The sequence below is a fragment of the Felis catus genome, chromosome C2, assembly GCF_018350175.1.
Source record: "Felis catus isolate Fca126 chromosome C2, F.catus_Fca126_mat1.0, whole genome shotgun sequence".
In the NCBI taxonomy this organism is placed as follows: Eukaryota; Metazoa; Chordata; class Mammalia; order Carnivora; family Felidae; genus Felis; species Felis catus.
In genome coordinates, this window is record NC_058376.1 from 53,928,794 (window position 1) to 53,950,635 (window position 21,842).

Genomic DNA, 21,842 nt, shown 5'->3' on the forward strand with positions numbered 1-21,842 from the left:
ATTCACTTGTGAAGCATCTGGTTCTGGGCTTTTCTTTGTGAGAAAGTTTTTGTTTACCTATCTTACTAGTTATAGGTCTGTTCAGATATTCTATTTCTTCATGTTTCAGTCATGGTGGGCATAAGCATTTCTCCTAGGTTATCTAATTCATTGGCTTATAATTGTTCCTAAGAGGCACTTTTGATTTTTTGTATTTAAGTTATCAGTTGTAATGTCTCCTCTTTCATTTCTGATTTTATTCATTTGAGTATACATTTTTTATTGTTAATCTAGCTAAAGATTTCTCAATTTTGTGTATCTTTTCAAGAAACCAACTCTTAGTTTCTTTTTTTATTATTTCCACGACTTATTTTATAAGTTTGTAATTGTTGACCCCCTTTGCCCATTTCACCAGCCCCCATCCCTATCCCCTCTGGCAACCATGAACCTGTTTGCTGTATCTATGAGCTTTTTTTATAATTTTGTTTTCCTTTTTAGATTCCACATATAAGCAAGATCATATGGCATTTGTCTTTCCCTATCTGATTTCACTTAGCATAATGCTATAAGGTCCATCCATGTTATTGTAAATGGCAAGATTCCATTCTTTTTAATGAATGAATAGTGTCTCATTGTCTATATATACCATGTTTTCTTTATCCACTCATTCACTAATGGCCATTTAGGTTGTTCCCATAACTTGTCTAGTGTAAATATGCTCTATCAAACATAAGGGAAAATATATCTTTTCAAATTAGTATTTTTCTTTTCTTTGGATGAATACCCAAAAGTGGAATTGCTAAATCATATACTAGCTCTATTTTTAAGTTTTTAAAATTCCAGTATAATTAACATACACTGTTATATTGGTTTTGTGTGTACAATACAGTGATTCGACAATTCTGTACATTACTCAGTGTTCATCATAAGTGTATTCTTAATCACCTTCACCTATTTCACCCATTCCCCCTCTCCCCTCTGATAACCACCATTTTCTTCTCTATATTTAGTAGTCTGTGTTTTTGTGGGGGTTTTGTTTCTTTTTTTGTTTCTTTTGTTTCTTAAATTCCACATATGATTGAAATCATGTGGTATTTGTCTTTCTCTGCCTGCATTATTTCATTTAGCATTATATCTTCTAGGTCCATGCAAATTGTTGCAAATGGCAAGATTTCACTCTCTTTTATGGCTGAGTAATTTTCTACTGTGTGTGTGTGTGTGTGTGTGTGTGCGTGCGTGTGTGTGTGTCTGTCTGTGAAAATCATCTATAAAGCTGCATCAAAAAACTGGGCCTTGGAGGGAGGCATGGATCCTGAGGTTCTGATGGTGGAGGACTATAGGAAGATCTACTTCATGTTCAACACTAAGCTGTCCAGTCCTGTGAAACACCCATTAAAGAAGCCTGTGGACAAAGATCTATATCCCAAACACTACTGGAAATACTCTGATTACATCAAAAGCAGCAACCTGGATGCCCCTGAGGCATACCAAATTGGCCAAATAAAAAAAAATCTTCTATATCAAGAAGAGCAACGGCAGTCCCAATGAAACAGACATCAAGATCAGAATCAACAAATTCTACAGGCCAGAGAATACACACAAATCTACCCTGGCAAGTTACCATGCAGACATCAACCTGTTTTAATGGAGGAACAAGGAGGCCATAATGGACTTAAGGGTGGTGGATATAATATTCTTGTTATTTTCATTCTTTTGAATATGTCATCCCACTGTCATCAGGCCTGCAAGGTTTCTGCTGAGAAATCTGCTAATTGGATATATCATCCTACTCCCTTTTGGCCTGCAAATTTTGCTGATAAAGCCAGTGACAGTCTTATAGGAGTTCCCTTGTATGTGATGAGTAGCTTTTCTCTTGTTGTTTATAAAATTCTCTCTTTGATTTTTTTGATAATTAAGTGTCTCACTGTGGATTTCTATGAGTTCATCCTAGCTGGGTTATGTTGGGCTACTTAAATCTGTATGGCCGCTTTTTTCTCCAGATTTGAGAAGTACTTGGCCATTATTTCTTTAAATTAGTTTTCTGCCTCTTTCTCTCTCTCCTCTCCCTCTGGGTCTCTCATAACGCATATGTTGATTCATTTAATGGTGTACTATATGTCCCTGGGCTTTCTTCACACATTTTCACTTTTTTCTTTTTGTTCCCCAACTAGATAATTTCGAATGACCTATATTCAAGTTCACAGATTCTTTCTTCTGCATGGCAATTCTGATGTTGAACCCCTCTGTTAATTGTATTCTTCAGCTCCAAAATTTGTTGTTGTTGTTTTTTTTATAATTTCTTTGTCTGTTATGTTCTCATCTTGTGCACGCATTGTTATCTTGAGCTCATAAAACATCTTTACAAAAATTATTTTGAATCCTTTGTCAGGTAATTAATTTAACTCTATTCCATTAGTACTGGTTCTAGAGATATATTTTGTTCCTTTGAGCCATGTTTCCTTCTCATGAGTCTCAAAGTTTTGTGTTAATATCCAAACATTTGGGGAAAAAAACAGTCCTGTCCCTGTCTTTATACACTGGCTTTGTGCAGGCAGAGACCCTCACCAATCTGTCCAACTACAGACTCTGGGGACCTCTGAAACCTTTTGGGGAAGCAATTTCTCTGGCCTATACATGAAATTTCTCAATTAGAGAAACTTGCTGGTTTCTTTTTCAGGAGCTCATAATGTCTTCCTTCCTCAACTATCTGTCTATGGCACTGCCAGTTCTCTGGCTTTTCAGCAGCAAGCTGAAGATACGAGGCATCCAAAGTATGCTGGCTTCCTATTAGTACCCTGAGTCAGACAAGACAGATATCAGTCCCTTGGGAAGCCCTCTGAAGAGTTAGAACACTGGTACACATGCTCCACTCTCCTCTTTCCCCCCAGGGTAGAAGCAGTGAGCCAGGACATTCTCTCCTGGCATTGATCTCTGCTGCCTTGGGGGAGGGGCTGACATGAGTATAATGAAATTGCTCTTATCTGTTTCAATGCAACTGTTCTCTGCTTTTTGCTCACCTGGGGTACTGCAACTTCTTAACTGCATTCTGCAAATCTCAAGAAGGTATTTTGGTTTGTATATTATTGCTAAATCAGTGTTTCTAAGGGGGAAATGAGAGCACAGGCCTCCTGTTCTGCCATCTTGCTAACATCTGCTCATATTTTGTTTTGCATATTCAAGAGTGTGTGTAAAATTCAAACATTTTAAAACGTTCAAAGCCTGAAAAAAACTACCACTCAGATTCTTACACTGAACCACTAAATTTTCATTAAAAATTCATTTGGATAAAATAGGAATGGTCTGAAAAAAAATAAAGGTGAGCAAATAAATTGCCAAATTTCAGGGTCAATTTGAACAAACACTGACTCTAAAAAAAACAAACCAAAACCTGTGATATAAAAACTAGATAAAAATAAATAGTGGAAATAGTTTTATTACTTCAAATATGAGTGGGGGGTAATAGAAATTAAAACTTCCTGAGCTATGTGTATTATACTGATAAAGGATAGAAATACTGATTAAATTAAACTGCTATTTTAGGTCCCCATATCCTTTCTCAGGTCATAACCACATTAAAAAGGATATCTATTTCATTCCCCTTTTGTCTACCCTCTATTAAGGAGTTTAAGAAAGTAATAGGTCACCAACTACTATTCTGTAACTATTGTAACAGGCAGATTTAGTACCAGTAAATATGCTTCAATGATTACCTTCCTCTTTAGAGACCTCTGAGCACCTCACTGATTCTTTTTACCAGAAGTTAAATGTTTCCTGCTCATTCATCCTTACCTCTTCTCTTTAAGCTTGAATCAAGATTTGGTCTCTTTATTTCTAACCAAAGCATCAGTATAATCACTGATGTGTATCTGGAAAAAGCTGTGCAAAAATATATATAGTACTGGATTCAACATTCACATTACAAGAGGTACTTATGCAATAGGACTTAGATGATTCCCAGGCAGAAAAACTTCTCTCTATCCATGTCACTCTGATGCATAGCCCATGGTCTTCAAATGAAATCTATTTGCATTTTTCAGGACATCAGGCAGCAAAATATCATTTTATATCAATGCTCTATCATGTGCTGAATCTACTCTAAAAAGTAACTTCCTACAGTAAATTTTATTTATTTTTTTATATGAAGTTTATTGACAAATTGGTTCCCATACAACACCCAGTGCTCATCCCAAAAGGTGCCCTCCTCAATAGCCATCATCCACCCTCTCCTCCCTCCCACCCCCCATCAACCCTCAGTTTGTTCTCAGTTTTTAAGAGTCTCTTATGCTTTGGCTCTCTCCCACTCTAACCTGTTTTTTTTTTTTCCTTCCCCTCCCCCATGGGTTCCTGTTAGGTTTCTCAGGGTCCACATAAGAGTGAAACCATATGGTATCTGTCTTTCTCTGTATGGCTTATTTCACTTAGCATAACTCTCCAGTTCCATCCACGTTGCTACAAAAGGCCATATTTCATTTTTTCTCATTGCCACATAATATTCCACTGTGTATATAAACCACAGTTTCTTTATCCATTCATCAGTTGATGGACATTTAGGCTCTTTCCATAATTTGGCTATTGTTGAGAGTGCTGCTATGAACATTGGGGTACAAGTGGCCCTGTGCATCAGTACTCCTGTATCCCTTGGATAAATTCCTAGCAGTGCTATTGCTGGGTCATAGGGTAGGTCTATTTTTAATTTTTTGAGGAACCTCCACACTGCTTTCCAGAGCGGCTGCACCAATTTGCATTCCCACCAACAGTGCAAGAGGGTTCCCGTTTCTCCACATCCTCTCCAGCATCTAGAGTCTCCTGATTTGTTCATTTTGACCACTCTGACTGGCGTGAGGTGATACCTGAGTGTGGTTTTGATTTGTATTTCCCTGATAAGGAGCGACGCTGAACATCTTTTCATGTGCCTGTTGGCCATCCGGATGTCTTCTTTAGAGAAGTGTCTATTCATGTTTTCTGCCCATTTCTTCACTGGGTTATTTGTTTTTCGGGTGTGGAGTTTGGTGAGCTCTTTATAGATTTTGGATACTAGCCCTTTGTCCGATATGTCATTTGCGAATATCTTTTCCCATTCCGTTGGTTGCCTTTTAGTTTTGTTGGTTGTTTCCTTTGCTGTGCAGAGGCTTTTTATCTTCATAAGGTCCCAGTAGTTCACTTTTGCTTTTAATTCCCTTGCCTTTGGGGATATGTCGAGTAAGAGATTGCTACGGCTGAGGTCAGAGAGGTCTTTTCCTACTTTCTCCTCTAAGGTTTTGATGGTTTCCTGTCTCACATTTAGGTCCTTTATCCATTTTGAGTTTATTTTTGTGAATGGTGTGAGAAAGTGGTCTAGTTTCAACCTTCTGCATGTTGCTGTCCAGTTCTCCCAGCACCATTTGTTAAAGAGGCTGTCTTTTTTCCATTGGATGTTCTTTCCTGCTTTGTCAAAGATGAGTTGGCCATACATTTGTGGGTCTAGTTCTGGGGTTTCTATTCTATTCCATTGGTCTATGTGTCTGTTTTTGTGCCAATACCATGCTGTCTTGATGATGACAGCTTTGTAGTAGAGGCTAAAGTCTGGGATTGTGATGCCTCCTGCTTTGGTCTTCTTCAAAATTCCTTTGGCTATTCGGGGCCTTTTGTGGTTCCATATGAATTTTAGGATTGCTTGTTCTAGTTTCGAGAAGAATGCTGGTGCAATTTTGATTGGGATTGCATTGAATGTGTAGATAGCTTTGGGTAGTATTGACATTTTGACAATATTTATTTTTCCAATCCATGAGCAGGGAATGTCTTTCCATTTCTTTAAAAATCTTCTTCAATTTCCTTCATAAGCTTTCTATAGTTTTGAGCATACGGATCCTTTACATCTTTGATTAGATTTATTCCTAGGTATTTTATGCTTCTTGGTGCAATTGTGAATGGGATCAGTTTCTTTATTTGTCTTTCTGTTGCTTCATTGTTAGTGTATAAGAATGCAACTGATTTCTGTACATTGATTTTGTATCCTGCCACTTTGCTGAATTCCTGTATCAGTTCTAGCAGACTTTTGGTGGAGTCTATCGGATTTTCCATGTATAATATCATGTCATCTGCAAAAAGCGAAAGCTTGACTTCATCTTTGCCAATTTTGATGCCTTTGATTTCCTTTTGTTGTCTGATTGCTGATGCTAGCACTTCCAGCACTATGTTAAACAGCAGCGGTGATGCTGATCGTGTTCCTGATCTCAGGGAAAAAGCTCTCAGTTTTTCCCCGTTGAGGATGATGTTAGCTGTGGGCTTTTCATAAATGGCTTTTATGATCTTTAAGTATGTTCCTTCTATCCCGACTTTCTCAAGGGTTTTTATTAAGAAAGGGTGCTGGATTTTGTCAAAGGCCTTTTCTGCATCGATTGACAGGATCATATGGTTCTTCTCTTTTTTTGTTGTTAATGTGATGTATCACGTTGATTGATTTGCGAATGTTGAACCAGCCCTGCATCCCAGGAATGAATCCCACTTGATCATGGTGAATAATTCTTTTTATATGCCATTGAATTCGATTTGCTAGTATCTTATTGAGAATTTTTGCATCCATATTCATCAGGGATATTGGCCTGTAGTTCTCTTTTTTTACTGGATATCTGTCTGGTTTAGGAATCAAAGTAATACTGGCTTCATAGAATGAGTCTGAAAGTTTTCCTTCCCTTTCTATTTCTTGGAATAGCTTGAGAAGGATAGGTATTATCTCTGCTTTAAACGTCTGGTAGAACTCCCCTGGGAAGCCATCTGGTCCTGGACTCTTATTTGTTGGGAGATTTTTGATAACCGATTCAATTTCTTCGCTGGTTATGGGTCTGTTCAAGCTTTCTATTTCCTCCTGATTGAGTTTTGGAAGAGTGTGGGTGTTCAGGAATTTGTCCATTTCTTCCAGGTTGTCCAATTCGTTGGCATATAATTTTTCATAGTATTCCCTGATAATTGTTTGTATCTCTGAGGGATTGGTTGTAATAATTCCATTTTCATTCATGATTTTATCTATTTGGGTCATTTCCCTTTTCTTTTTGAGAAGCCTGGCTAGAGGTTTGTCAATTTTGTTTATTTTTTCAAAAAACCAACTCTTGGTTTTGTTGATCTGCTCTACAGTTTTTTTAGATTCTATATTGTTTATTTCTGCTCTGATCTTTATTATTTCTCTTCTTCTGCTGGGTTTAGGCTGCCTTTGCTGTTCTGCTTCTAGTTCCTTTAGGTGTGCTGTTAGGTTTTGTATTTGGGATTTTTCTTGTTTCTTGAGATAGGCCTGGATTGCAATGTATTTTCCTCTCAGGACTGCCTTCGCTGCATCCCAAAGCGTTTGGATTGTTGTATTTTCATTTTCGTTTGTTTCCATATATTTTTTAATTTCTTCTCTAATTGCCTGGTTGACCCACTCATTCGTTAGTAGGGTGTTCTTTAACCTCCATGCCTTTGGAGGTTTTCCAGACTTTTTTCTGTGGTTGATTTCAAGCTTCATAGCATTGTGGTCTGAGAGTATGCATGGCATAATTTCAATTCTTGTAAACTTATGAAGGGCTATTTTGTGACCCAGTATATGATCTATCTTGGAGAATGTTCCATGTGCACTTGAGAAGAAAGTATATTCTGTTGCTTTGGGATGCAGAGTTCTAAATATATCTGTCAAGTCCATCTGATCCAATGTCTCATTCAGGGCCCTTGTTTCTTTATTGACCGTGTGTCTAGATGATCTATCCATTTCTGTAAGTGGGGTGTTAAAGTCCCCTGCAATTACCACATTCTTATCAATAAGGTTGCTTATGTTTATGAGTAATTGCTTTATATATTTGGGGGCTCCGGTATTCGGCACATAGACATTTATAATTGTTAGCTCTTCCTGATGGATAGACCCTGTAACTATTATATAATGTCCTTCTTCATCTCTTGTTACAGCCTTTAATTTAAAGTCTAGTTTGTCCTACAGTAAATGTTAATAGATGCTTCTTAGCCTATTAGGTGGCACCATTAAATTTCTTTTTAATTTTACAGCAATATATGCTCTTACAGGATATTGACAAAAATTAATACAATTGTTCTTGGTTCCTTTTTATTTTTTTCTTTTTTATTCTAATGTGTATATGTGTATATACTTTTTGCTAAAAGTCAAAATATTTACTTTATATACCAGTTAATTTTTGCCTTTCTTCATGTATTATATTGTAGCCATTCACCAACATCTTTGCAAAAATCTCCCAAGACTCGAATATCTGTTTTATATTTCATATTATAGACATACTGTAATTTATCTACCAATTCTACTTTGTTGAACATTTAATCTTTTTCAATTTTTTTACTAATATAAATAATGATGTGAAGTTCTTCAGGATAAATCTTTGCATTCTTCCTTAATTATTTAAGAGAGATTCTCAGGAATTTAATTAGTAGGGGTGAATATTTTAAAGCTCTTCATTCCACACATGTTGTATTAAAGTCTATTATTTATATGCATCTGTATTTCTTTATGGAGGTTCACACTATTATAGAAACTCTATATTTTTATAGATGATTATGAAATATGTAGTCTAAGGATAGAACATTTTACTCTTCATAGAGGATAATGGGGTCCCAGGGAAATAAGAGACTTGAACCTCTTTCCTTCCTAAAAACTTACTTGCTCTGTGGCCTATAGCAATTCACTGAACTATTTTGTTGAAAAACTGCCTCAAGGTTCTACAGAGTGAGGACAAACGAGAGAGTAACACTCACATTCTCTTGAAGATTGGACTGGGTGCCATAAAATGCAAGCAGACAAAATGAGATAAAAATGAAGAGTTGAATTTAGAACACAAGAGCAAACAAGTGACTATATCGCTTTAGGGGTGAAATTGTAAAGAATTACATTTAACATATCTGTAGAAGTTTCCGGAGACTGAAATAACTTTCACCTTTCATAAACATTTATCTTTCTGTTTACAAACACTTACAGTTTTTCACTTAGCAAAGCAAGTTCATGTTGTAAAGTTAACGCTGATTCATAATTACTTCTTATCCAATTTTACTAAGATTTCAAGTTATTGATTTTCTCCTATTTTCTCAAATGCTCATTTAGAATTAAGAAAGGAAATAGTTTAATCACTTTCAAAACACCAATAGAAATTCTCTTGAACTGATGCCAATTTGGTAGGAAAGAGGAGCCTATTTGAAATGAAACATCTGTTGAGGTTTTAAACTTTGTAAAACCGTTTCATAATTTATAGGAATAATTCATTATAAAAATGTTTCAGAGCATTTTGTAAGTGCCTGGCACTGTGTCAGACAGTAAAGATTCAGAAAACAATAAGAAAAATGATCTCTCTTCAAAGGGTTCACAGCATAGTGAGAGAAATAAGCATGTATACAAATAATTACAGTGCCATGGATAAGTGCTACTAGACTTAAGGAGCAAATAAACATAAATTGAACCTATGGTTAAGTATAGAAAAACATCTCAGCAAAAGTAACTTTTGAACAGACCAAAAAAAAAAAAAAAAAGAATAAGCCTTCACAGAAGTAAAAAAGAAGAAGCACATTAAAAGCATGAAGAACAGCAGGTTGTATTAAAAGAACACAGAAATGGGTGCCTGGGTGGCTCAGTTGGTTGAGTATCTGACTTCGGCTCAGGTCATGATCTCATGGTCTGTGAGTTCAAGCCCTGCGTTGGGCTCTGTATTGACAGCTCGGAGCCTGGAGCCTGCTTTGGATTCTGTGTCTCCCTCTCTCTCTGCCCCTCCCCCGCTCATGCTCTGTCTCTCTCTCTCTCTCTGTCAAAAATAAATAGACATTTTAAAAAAATTTAAAATAAAACACAGAAATGGGGCACCTGGGTCGCTCAGTCAGTTAAGCATCTGGCTTCGCATCAGGTCCTGATCTCGCAGTTCATAGGATTGAGCCCCACATCAGGCTCTGTGCTGACAGCTCAGAGCCTGGAGCCTGCTTTGGATTCTGTGTCTCCCTCTCTCTCTGCCCCACCCCCACTCATGCTCTGTCTTTGTCTCAAAAATGAATAAACATTAATTTTTTTTAAAAAAAATACAAGAACACAGAATTACAGTACTTGGACTATACTATGAATTGTCAGAAAGTCTCACATTATATAAACACATTCATTCTCTCTACATTTACCATCAGGTATCACTCTTCCTTCTGCTGTAATCCTAAGAAGCTACTAGGAATTGTTTTATTTGGTGCTTTTGTACAGATATTTTACATAAGTCTCTCCAAAATAAAACATTTTTAAGTAAAATTTTAACAAAAAATGACCAAAGAAATCACTCAGTGATGGTGCTAAAACCAGACAGGCAGTGAACCTTCAGAATTTGAGATGTTTTCCACAAAGGCTAAATAACTGAGCAGAACTTCAAGAAGCTGATAGTACATAAAAGACACTTGTTTCCCCATAGCTTGGCTCCATTGCTAGGAATAGCATTTTCAGGAGAACTGAGCAGAGTACAAAAGAGCCCCAGGTCTCAGTGAATTTGTGATCAGGACTTTGATCTCTTCAGAATGAGGCATGATGCAAATACAAAGTATTTATTACTAACTTTTCACAGAAAAATTATGTCGGAAAAATTTAAGAGCTAAACAGTAAAATTTCAACCTAGCCAAACAACACTCTTTATTTTATGTCTAACAGCCTGCCAAATAAAATAAAACAAAACGTTATGAGCAATTAACATTTCTCATTCTCGGTGTTTCTGTACAAATGCCTATTAAATATTAAGGTGGATAATGGCTGGCAGTGTGCCAGGGCTCTGCAATACATGTGGTGTATCAGCCGCCACCATTAATCTGCATCAGCAGGGGCTGCAATTCCAAGATAATCAAGTTTTTCTCCCTCTCTCTGTTTGTATCTATTTGTTGTTGGTTTTTTTCTCTTTATCCTCCTCCCAAATGAAAATCAAATTCAAAGATTAAATATTTACATTTAAATAAAACACATAAAGGCAATGCTAGGACTGCACACACAGTCTTTTCCTTAACACTTTCTAGAATGAAGCATTAGGCAAGAAAAGGAGAATTTTTTTACCTATTCAGTAGAAGAAGAGAGAAGACACATCTGCCAGATGTGGAACTACAAAAAGCCTGTGGAAGGGTAAAAGGAGGGAACACCTTCCCGTAGTAATCTATCCATACTCTCCTAGACTAGCTTTCCTCCCAGAAGGCAGTAAGTAGCAAGTTATCTGGAATTCCCAGATTGAGGAAAATATCTGATACTTAGGAACTAGTCATGTCCTATATTGCATACTTTGATACAATTATTCCTCATAACAATCCTGGAAGTAGGAAACACTGTAACCATTTTATAGATGAGGAAACTGAGTATCAGGAAAATTAGGTAAAATACATTGCTAGTAACTGATTCAATCTCTAAAGAACACTAAAGTATACAATACTTTCCTTGTACTGGGTCACCTCACCAGAGTGTCTCCAATCTTAGCACCACCCTCTGCCCTTACTTTTTTCTCAGACTTCTATCCAGATGAAACTCACTATGTGTAGATAACTGATATCTGTTCCATAAAGATGTAAAAAGCCAGTTTATAATTCTCTTATTCCCTTCTCTTCATCCAAGTCATAAAATGTCTATTCCAAATGAGTTGGATTTTTTATTAAGGTTCCAGTCCAGTTCACTTCAAAGTTGGGGACAGACTGAGTTTGGAAAGGCCTGAATTACAATCTTTTACATGCCATTCTAATCCAGAAGGTCTCTGAGAAATATGTCCAATGACCTGTGTATTTAAGTTCGACTGACACTTGCCTTGTATCTCTGGAATCCTTATCCAATGGTTTATTATCATGAAAAACATATGTTAATAGTGCATTCCAATATTCTTCTACATATGAGGCATTCCAGTGAGACCCATCCTTTCAAATGATCCAACTCATCCTAACCAGACCTTCATAATTGGTCTGGAAGGTGCAAACATATAGGCACATGATATCGCATTTAGTTGTTCTGTTTCATTTTTTTTTAATGTTTATTTACTTTTGAGAGAGAGAGAGAGAGAGTGAGGAGCACAGAGAGGAAGACAGGATGTGAAGCAGGCTCCGCATTGTCAACAAAGAGCCTGATGAGGGCCTTGAACCACCAAACCCTGAGATCAATCATGACCTGAGTCAAAGTTGGACACTCAACCGACTGAGCCACCCAGGCTCCCCTTGTTTGTTTTTTAATATAAAATGAAGAATGTTAGGTCAAAAATCTTCATACTTGTTTTTCTTATCATATAATAATAGTAACAATAATTATTGCTTATTGAGCCCTTATGTGTCAGAACTGCTTTATTTTTTAAGAATAATCTCATTTAGGGGCACCTGGGTGGCTCAGTTTGTTAAGCATCCGACTTCAGCTCAGGTCATGATCTCAGGGTTCGTGGGTTCGAGCCCGACGTCAGGCTCTGTCTGTGCTGACAGCTCAGAGCCTGGAGCCTGCTTCGGATTCTGTGTCTCCTTCTCTCTCTACCCCTCCCCCCTCAAGAATAAATAAAAAAATGTTTTAAAAAATTAAAAAAAGAATAATCTCATTTAATGTTTATCACAACTCTATAAAGGTAGGTGCTATTCTCCTCCACATTTGTTCAAATGAAGAAAAGGAAGCAAGACTGCTTGTGTAGTTTCTCTGAGGGCACAGAGTGGAAACCTAATCCCAAGGAATCTGGCTCCAAAGACAAAGTCTTTAACCCTTCATTCTGCCACCTGCACAGAGTAAACTCCATATGAGGAACCACAGATTGGATTTTGGGCCTTTCCAAACCCAATCCCATTCTTACAAAGTCTCTAAGCACCATTAAAGAATGGTATCAGGTCTGCCTCACACAAGTACTAGAATCATTTGAATGCAAATATTTAAAGATACAGTATTGGCTTCAAAGTACTTAGGATAATCAAAAGAAAATACAGTATATCCAATTCAGCAAACCCTACTCTGCAGGTCCAAGGACCTCTGTGGTCCAAGAAATATTCCTTTTTGGAATCTTTATGCTTCTACAGTATCTTGGGTTTAGCTCTGCTATTATGCTGACCATATTATCTTAGATTTATTTATTTATTTATTTCCTTGCCTATCTCACCATACTGACACAAGGCAGAATTTGAGATTTACTTGTTTTTCTATCTCATACACTACCCTGGCAACATCAGGTACTTATAAAGTGTTGGTTGTGTGAATAAACAATGCTATTACCCTCACAGAGTTTACATTATAGTATTAAACATAATAGCAGGCATTCTATTTCAAAATTAAACCCTATTAAAATCACAGTAAGGTAACACCCCAGTCCTGCTAGAATGGCTATCACTAAAGAGGTAAGAAATAACATAATGCTGATATCTGTACCCCCATATTCATAGCAGCATTAGTTACAATAGCTAAGACATGGAAATAACCTGAGTGTCCATCAATGAATGAAAGGATGAAATGCCGTGTACACACACACACACACACACACACACACACACACACACACAAATATTATTCAGCCATTACAAAAGAAGAAAATCCTGCCATTTGCAACTATGGATGGACTCTGAGGGCATTGTGCTAAGTGACATAAGTCAGAGAAAGACAAATACTGTTTGATCTCCCTTATATGTGGAATCTTTAAAAAAGAAAAAACAAAGAAAGAAAAACAAAACAAAACAAAAAAACCTATAGAAAAAGAGATCAGATTTGTAGTTACCACAGGTGAAAAGTGGAGGTAGAGAGAATTGGGAATTGCATGAATGTGGTCAAAAGATACAAACTTACAGTTATAAGATAACAAGTACTATCGATATAATGTACAATATAATGATCATAGTTAACACTGCTGTATGTATACATGAAAGCTGTTAAAAGAGTAAATTTTAAGACTTCTCATCATAAGAAAAAAAAACAATTGTTTTCTTTTTCTTTTTTTGGCTTCTCTATGAGATGAAGGATATTAACTAAACTCCTTGTTGTGACCATTTCAAATACATGTACATCAAATCATTATGCTGTACACTTTAAACTTATACAGTGTTGTAAGTCAATTATAGATCAATAATACTGAAAACACCTATTAAAATGTAATTTAACACGCTGATATCTCAAGGGTTGTAACTGATAGATTTCTGAAACCTTGCTGCAATTCCTATTCTTTCATGGCAAAAACATTTCACATTCCAGATTTTCAATTGAAATGGTTTTACTGTGACATTTTACAAGAGGAGGGCAAGGTATTTCTATTGATAGTTTGAGTTCTATGAAGTTGGAAAATATATAAGGTTTTTTTGAACCAGAGAAATTTATATATATATTATACTTATTTATAGATATTTATATATATTTATATACTTTATATGCATATAAATTAAGAATTAGGCTACATTGCTAAAGTTTCCTTGAAAGTACAAAATATAGTTTCATAACCAAAATACATTTGATTATAAGTAAGCCTACTGCGTCTTTCTAAATAGTATTTGAAATTTTTTCTCTTAAAAAGTTGGGTCAATTTTCAGTGGTACCTTTCCAAGAAAATCCTGCTAAACAGGATTCAAGCAATGAGTGCTGTAATCAGAATGAACTCCTTCTGTGCTTTGGCTAGCCTTTCCCATGATTTCCTACAAACCCTCAAACATCTCAGAAATCAAGATTAAATCAGGAAGAGCTGAGGCGCTTATATAAAACTACGATATGCCAGGAACTAGCACTACTGTTTAAAAGGATACTTTATTCAGAAGAGCTGCTTCTGGCTTCTGATTTCTAGCATCCAATGTAGAATTTGATCACGCACAATACTTGGTGTCTCAAGGCTGTGTTTGATTTCTGAGCTCCAGCAGCTTTGCGGGTAGATGGTTGATTTTTTTTTTCTGCACTCTTGAGAAGAGTTCGAGTTTTAAGGCAATACAAAAATAATTCAATGAGTAGTGGAAACAATTTTTAAAATAATGGACTGAGATTCATCAGAACAGGTAATCTTGGCCTTTTGTGTATTTACCTAGCTGTGAGGTCCTCAGCTAATCTCTCCTTCCTATGTCACAGTTTGTTTCCCCATAAACAAAGAGGGTTCTAGGATTCATTCATTCATTCCAGGTATTTACTGTGCACTGACCATGTGCAAAACATTATGCTAAATTCTACAGATGATATAAGTAGCCTTCAGATTGCTAATAGAAATACCCTGTTCTTTTAGAAACTGAGGTAGAATTGAGATAGATATTACTTCCAGAGACCCGACCCAGAAACTCCTAAATCTATACTGTCAATCATCCATTGTTTTCAAGCCATTCCCAAGGAAATTAGACATACCAGGAGTAACAAATAAGAACTAAAGTATAGTTTTGTTAATACATCAGTAATGATGATAACAACTAAAATTTTTGATCACTTATATGTGTCAGGACTCATTCTAAGCATTTTGCATGCACTAGCTTATTTGATTCTCAGAGCAAACCTGTAAGAAAGGTTTCATTATTATCTTCATTTTTCATAAGAAAAAAACAGAGTCTGAGAGAGTCAAAAAGAAGCCGAGTCAAATAGTTAATAAGTGGCAAACTTCAGATTTCAACTCAGGAGTTGAATACACAGCCTGTGTTCTTAACATTCCGCTATATTTCTCCTACAACAAGATAAGGACCCAATAATTCAATCCAGAATTTCATCACCAGACCTCAAGTACAGCAGTTTACTCCTTGATATTCACCCTATGAAACTAAACCCTGTAACACTTTCGAAATTGATCTTCCTGCCCCTAAGCAAACACCACTCTCTTCAGGGCTACCTAAAGCAATAGGATAGGTATGTTGTGCATATTAAGACCAATGACATTGACAACAGTGCTGGCCCTTCTCCTCCAGTTTCCTTGGGAAGGGACTCTCAGGCTGCTGAAACAACTACATCTCCATTCTCTGCCACCAGCCTGCCTGACATACTGCCTAACATGGTGACGAACAGAATCCTCTGCTCTTATCTTTCATTAGAAAATCTTTCCCTTTCTTTCACATGTCTACAGAAAACTAAAAGCATGCTTGTGTTTTGTGCATCTTTGTGAGTTTGTGTTCTCTGTGTAAAATCATACTCATATGAGGAAAAATAAATGTCTGAATATGCTTCCAACAACTAGACAGTTCTTAATTCAACTAATTAAAATCTACGGGAATCTACATGATACATGAGGAAATGGAACCAAAAGAGTCATCTGGGTTTAAAGAATGAGCCCTAGTTCAATTACCCTCTCCCCTATATTACAGAGGTAGTGAAAATAAAAGAGAGTGAAAGACAAGAAACGGCAGAAAACTGGACTGAATCTACCAATCTACCCAGCTTTATAGAAGAGAACAGATCATAAGTAACTGAGGTTCAATACATTGATCTGCCATTTTGTAAAATATGACTCACTCTGTCATGGCAGTGGAGAGCAGAAATGGAAGCTTACTGGTACATAGGAAATTGAAGTGTTCCTATCCTTATATATATGGAGAGAGGTTTCTTTCTTTTTCAAACAGATTTCCTTTCTATATTTGCTTTTATCCTCTTAAGAGTAGTATAAGAAATTGGTTATCTCTGAATCCACATAACACAATTGTGGAAAATATCTCCAAATATCTTAGTTCAATTATACATATTTTATTACATAAATAAGCACATACTCTACCCCCCATAATTCCTGAGACTGGTTTAATATTAATTCATACATAATCTGTATTTAAATCAATAGATATTGATGAGAGAACCTGTTTCAATTCAAATATTTCTGTCACTGATACATTCAAGAGAGCTAGTGATGACAAATAAAATAGATGAATCTGAATATGTTTACTCCTTATTTCATAATTAAGTATGTTCTTCCAGAATTTCACTGTGGATTTGGAAGCTGACTAACTCAATTTGAGGCAGAAACTTTATTTGTGATTGCAGGCTACCTTTTCTCTACCCAATAGTAAACCATTGAGGAGAATGCCCACTCATTTAGTTTTACATTCTTACTCTGAACTACACCCTCGATGTCCCAGATGAGAATCCACCAAATTGAACTGACTTCTATATTTCCTCCAAGTCAATTCTCAGTCACCATCTTTAGAGCCACATATGACTCATTCAAATAGATGATATCACCCGACCTATTGCACTGCTGTTTTAGAATTATTTTATACAACAGCTCTCCAGTGTTGTAGCCAGACATTTTTTAAAAATATTAATGATTGTAAATGTGGCTACACTGCCAATGTATGTACAATATTGTGCTCAATTAAGATAACCCAAAACAGGTGAAAGCCTTTTTTTTCCCCAATACAGTTGAATCAGACTTGGACCCATGTTCCAAGCATCATATTTTCCCTCATCAGTTAGAAAGCACATAAAGCATTTCAGGGACATTTTCCCAATGTTTCCAAAGGAATAATAAAGATAGCATTTTGGTGTCTACCATAGCACTTAATGTTTCTGGTGAATGGAATATTTATCCAAAGGACAAAACTAAAACCTAAATGATACCCCTGATTCCTCTATCTCCTTCATGACTCACATCCAACTAATTCCCTCTCTGCTCTGCACATACTCACCCCCCCCCAAACACACACAGCCCTCCATCCTCATCGCCACTGCAACTGACGGTCTCATCATCTTGTTCAATCATCCCCAAATAATGTATTGATCACCTCGCTGTACTGTAGCAAATGACATGTTTGTTACTGGGTTCACATAAAATTAAATGAAAAATAGCATATATTAAAGTTAAATGCAAAAACAGATGCATAATCAAACAACTACATACATCATGCTAAATACTCTAGAAAAAAAATAACCTGCTTTTCTTTGAGGGAATCAGATGCAGATACATGGTTCTGAAGTGTATGTTGAAGAGAGGAAGTAGCATGTGCAAGGCAGTGAGACACTAAAGATCAAGGGTCATTGAGAGATAGATAGCAAAATATCCATGGAACAGAGGTACATAGTAGTCTCCCTTAAGTGGCTTTTTGCCAGAAAAGTTTCCTCACCTCCACCTTTCTTTATAAGGTCACAATTTATTTTTCTAAAACATACATTTGGTCCTTTAGTGCGACTCCTAAAAATGTATACATCCCTATTACCCATAGCCTAAGACATAAACTCTGTACCCAAGCATTCATAGACCATGCTTGAAATAAGGCAATGGGGGCGCCTGGTGGCTCAGTCGGTTGAGCATCCGACTTCGGCTCAGGTCATGATCTCACAGTTTGTGGGTTCAAGCCCCGCATCAGGCTCTGTGCTGACTGCTTGCTCAGAGCCTGGAGGCTGCTTCAGATTCTGTCTCCTTCCCTCTCTGCCCCTCCCCCACTCACGCTTTGTCTCACTCTGTTTCTCAAAAATAAATAAAATGTAAAAAAAAAAAATTAAAAAAAAAAAGAAATAGGGCAATGGACTTAACCTAGTGGCAGTGGTGTAGTAGGTGAATTTTGCATTAATTTTATACTTATGAAATAACCTACTAGCAGTGGTAGTAGGTGAATTTTGACATAGTTTTATACTTTTGACATAACTTTTGACATAATTTTAATAGCTCTTTTGACATATTTTTTTCTGGACTACTTGCCTTATATAATAGTTTTTCCAAATGCTTTAGATTGCCAGAAATGCATCATATTCCCATTACTAATTTTATTTTTGACACAATTTTATAGGTTATTTTTGTATCATTCAATTCCCACTCCCCATGTTTAATATAAGTGTACAACAGAGGGAGAGTTTTGTTGTTGTTGTTTTAAACCAAGGAATGACTAGTTCATTTATTCAGCAATATCGTTTGCTCACTTTCTATAAAAAGCAGAGTTTAGTTCTCCAATACAGTGAGTAAATCAGTCAAACTATCTGTGGCACTTTGTTGTTTTTGTTGTTGTTGTTGTTGTTTGTTTTATTGTTTTTTGTTTTGTTTTGTTTTGTTTTACCTTTTGAACCTCTTCACGTATTTCTCTCACTTCCCATCCCAGGCTTCTTGCAGGCACCAATCTGGTCTGTATGAGCACGTTTTTTGCTTGTTTGTTTGTTTTTTAGACGCAATTATTCTAAATTCCCATGGCAAATGGTCACATCAGAATATAAAAACACTTTTATTTATTACTTCAACTAATCATTGTCAAGTGCCTGTTATGAACTAAAGCAGTCTTACAGATGTTTAGAATATATCAAGGAACAAAACAAAGATCCATGCCTTGGGGAGTTTAAATCCTAGTTAAATGAGAGAGGCAATAAAAATAAACTAATAAGACATGAAATTGATATGTTTTAATATGATTAGCACAATGAAGCTGAAGAGGTAAAAGAACCACATATGCTGGGTTTGGGAAGTGGGGCAGTTGGACATTTTTAACATGATTATTAGTATGGAATTCATTGAGAAAGTAACATAAGAGCAAAGACTTAAAGGAGCTGAGAGAGTTAATCATGGAAATACCAGAGGAGGTATGTTCCTGACAAAAGGCACTCCCAGTCCAAAATCTCTAAGGGGAGAAAGGGCATGGCATCTTAAATGCATAACAAGAATACCTGTATGGCTGGAATAGAGGAAGTGAAGGGAAGAGTAGTATAAGGTGAGGACAGAGAATATATAACATTAGAAGACACATTATTTGGAATCCTGGTGAATATTAGAAGAATGACAGTTTGGGGCACTGGGGTGGCTCGGTCGGTTAAGTGGCCGACTTCGGCTCAGGTCATGATCTCACCAGTTTGTGGGTTCCAGCTCCTGCATCAGGCTCTTTGCTGCTAGCCTGAAGCCTATGTCAGATTCTGTCTCCCTCTCTCTCTGCCCCTGCCCCACTCACACTCTGTCTGTCTCAAAAATGAATAAACAAGAAAAAAAACTTTTTAAAAAAGGATGACAGCTTTATTCTGAATGAAATAGTAAACTACTTCAGGATTTTGAGCAAAGTGACATGTTCTGATTTACAACTACATTTTTAAGTCAACACCCTCCCTACTGCCTTGAGAAAGAGAAGAGAAAAGCAGTAACAAAAAAGTAGCCACTGCATGCCACACGAAAGATGATGATGGCTCAGAACAAGATGGCATCCCTTTTGATGAGTGAAAATGATGAAAAATGGTCATATTATGAACACATTTTTAAGGAAGAACTAATAGAATGTCTTAACAGATTTGATGGAGATTATGAAAGAAAGAGAAGAATCAAACATAACTGCAAGATTTTTTATGCTTTCATTTTTTTGTTTATTTTGGCCTAGAAAAAAATGGAGTTGTCATCAAATATAAGGGAAGGCTAGAGATGTAGCAAACTGTGGGTGTTGATTCATACTCAATGTAAATGATATAAACACCCTAATGAAAAAGCAGACATTTCCATATTCGATACAAAAGCAAGACCCAACTACATGGTATTTTAAGAAAACTACTTTAAATATAAAGAAACGAATAACTTAAAAGTAAAAGAATAGAGAGATTCCATGCAAACACTAATCTAAAGAAAACAGAAGTGGCTATATTGATATCAGACAAACTAGATTTCAAAGCTCAGAATATTACTGGAGATAAACAAGATAAACATTTCATAATGTTAATAGGCCAATTCTTCAACAGGACCTAAAAGTCATAAATTTTTGTGTCCTAATAATAAAGTTTCAAGATGCATAAAGCAAATACTGACAGAGCTGTGAGGAAAAAAAAGCAGATAAATCCACAATTACAGTCAGAAAATTCAATACCCCTCTAATGATTTACAGAACAAAGAGACTCAAAATCGGTAAGATGTAATAGATTTGAATAACATTATCAATCAATTAGGCCTAATATACATTTAGTGAACATTCTACTGTACAACAGCAAAATACAAATCCTTCTCAAGTGTACATGGTCTGTTTACCAGGGTAAGCCATATTCTGGGCCATAGATCAAGTCTCAATAAACTTAATAGAATTAGATTTATACATATTATGTTCTTTGATCGCAATGGAATTAAATTAACAATAAATAACACAAAGATCTCAGGAAATTTCCTAAATACTTGAAAACTAGAATAAGACACTTCTAAAGAACCCAAGGGTAAAAGAAGAAATCAAAAGGGAAATTAGAAAGTATTCTGCAATGAATGAAGGCACAACATATCAAAATTTGTGGGATGCCACTACAGCAATACTTAGAAGGAAAATTACAGCCGTGAATGCACAAATCAGAAAATAAGAAAGATCTTAAGTCAGTGACCTCAGCTTTCATCTAAGAATCTAGAAAATGAGGAGCAAAATAAACCTAAAACAACCAAAGAAAGGAAATAAAAATATCAAAACTTAAATCAATAAAGTAGAAAACAGAAAAACAATAGAGAATATCAATGAAACAAAAACTGATACTAATTCTTTGAAACTAATAAAATTAATAGACGTCTACTATAGAGGTGTGTGAATGATATCACAGAATGGTATGACTATACTGACCAAGGAAAGAGAAGATACAGATTATCAATATCTGGAATGAACAAAGTGACAATTTACAAATTTTACTGTTATTAAAAGCATAATATGAGAGTTACTGTGGCAATAAACTCAGCTAATTAGATTAAATGAAAGTTGCTTAAAACATAAACTACCATATCTCACTCAAGAAGAAATAGATATTCTGAATAGCCATATATCTATTAAATAATTTGTTTTTGAAAACCTTCCCACAGAGAATAATACTAGACCAGATGGCTTTATTGGTGAATTCTACCAAATATTTAAGAAATAATGCCTCTTTTTTATTTTTTTAATTTAAAAAAAAATTTTAATGTTTATTTTTGTGTGAGAGTGAGAGAGGCAGAGCGAGAGTGAGGGAGGGGCAGACAGAGAGGGAGACACAGAATCCAAAGCAGGCTCCAGGCTCTAAACTGTCAGCATAGAGCCCAATGCGGGTCTCGAACTCACGAACCATGAGATCATGA

At 36.1% G+C, this 21,842-nt stretch overlaps 1 long non-coding RNA gene across 4 annotated transcripts in view; it reads right to left on the reverse strand.

Annotated features, from left to right (window-relative positions):
• LOC123379940 overlaps nucleotides 1-21,842 on the reverse strand; it is a 216,285-nt gene that overhangs the window by 182,016 nt on the left and 12,427 nt on the right. The window lies entirely within an intron of this gene.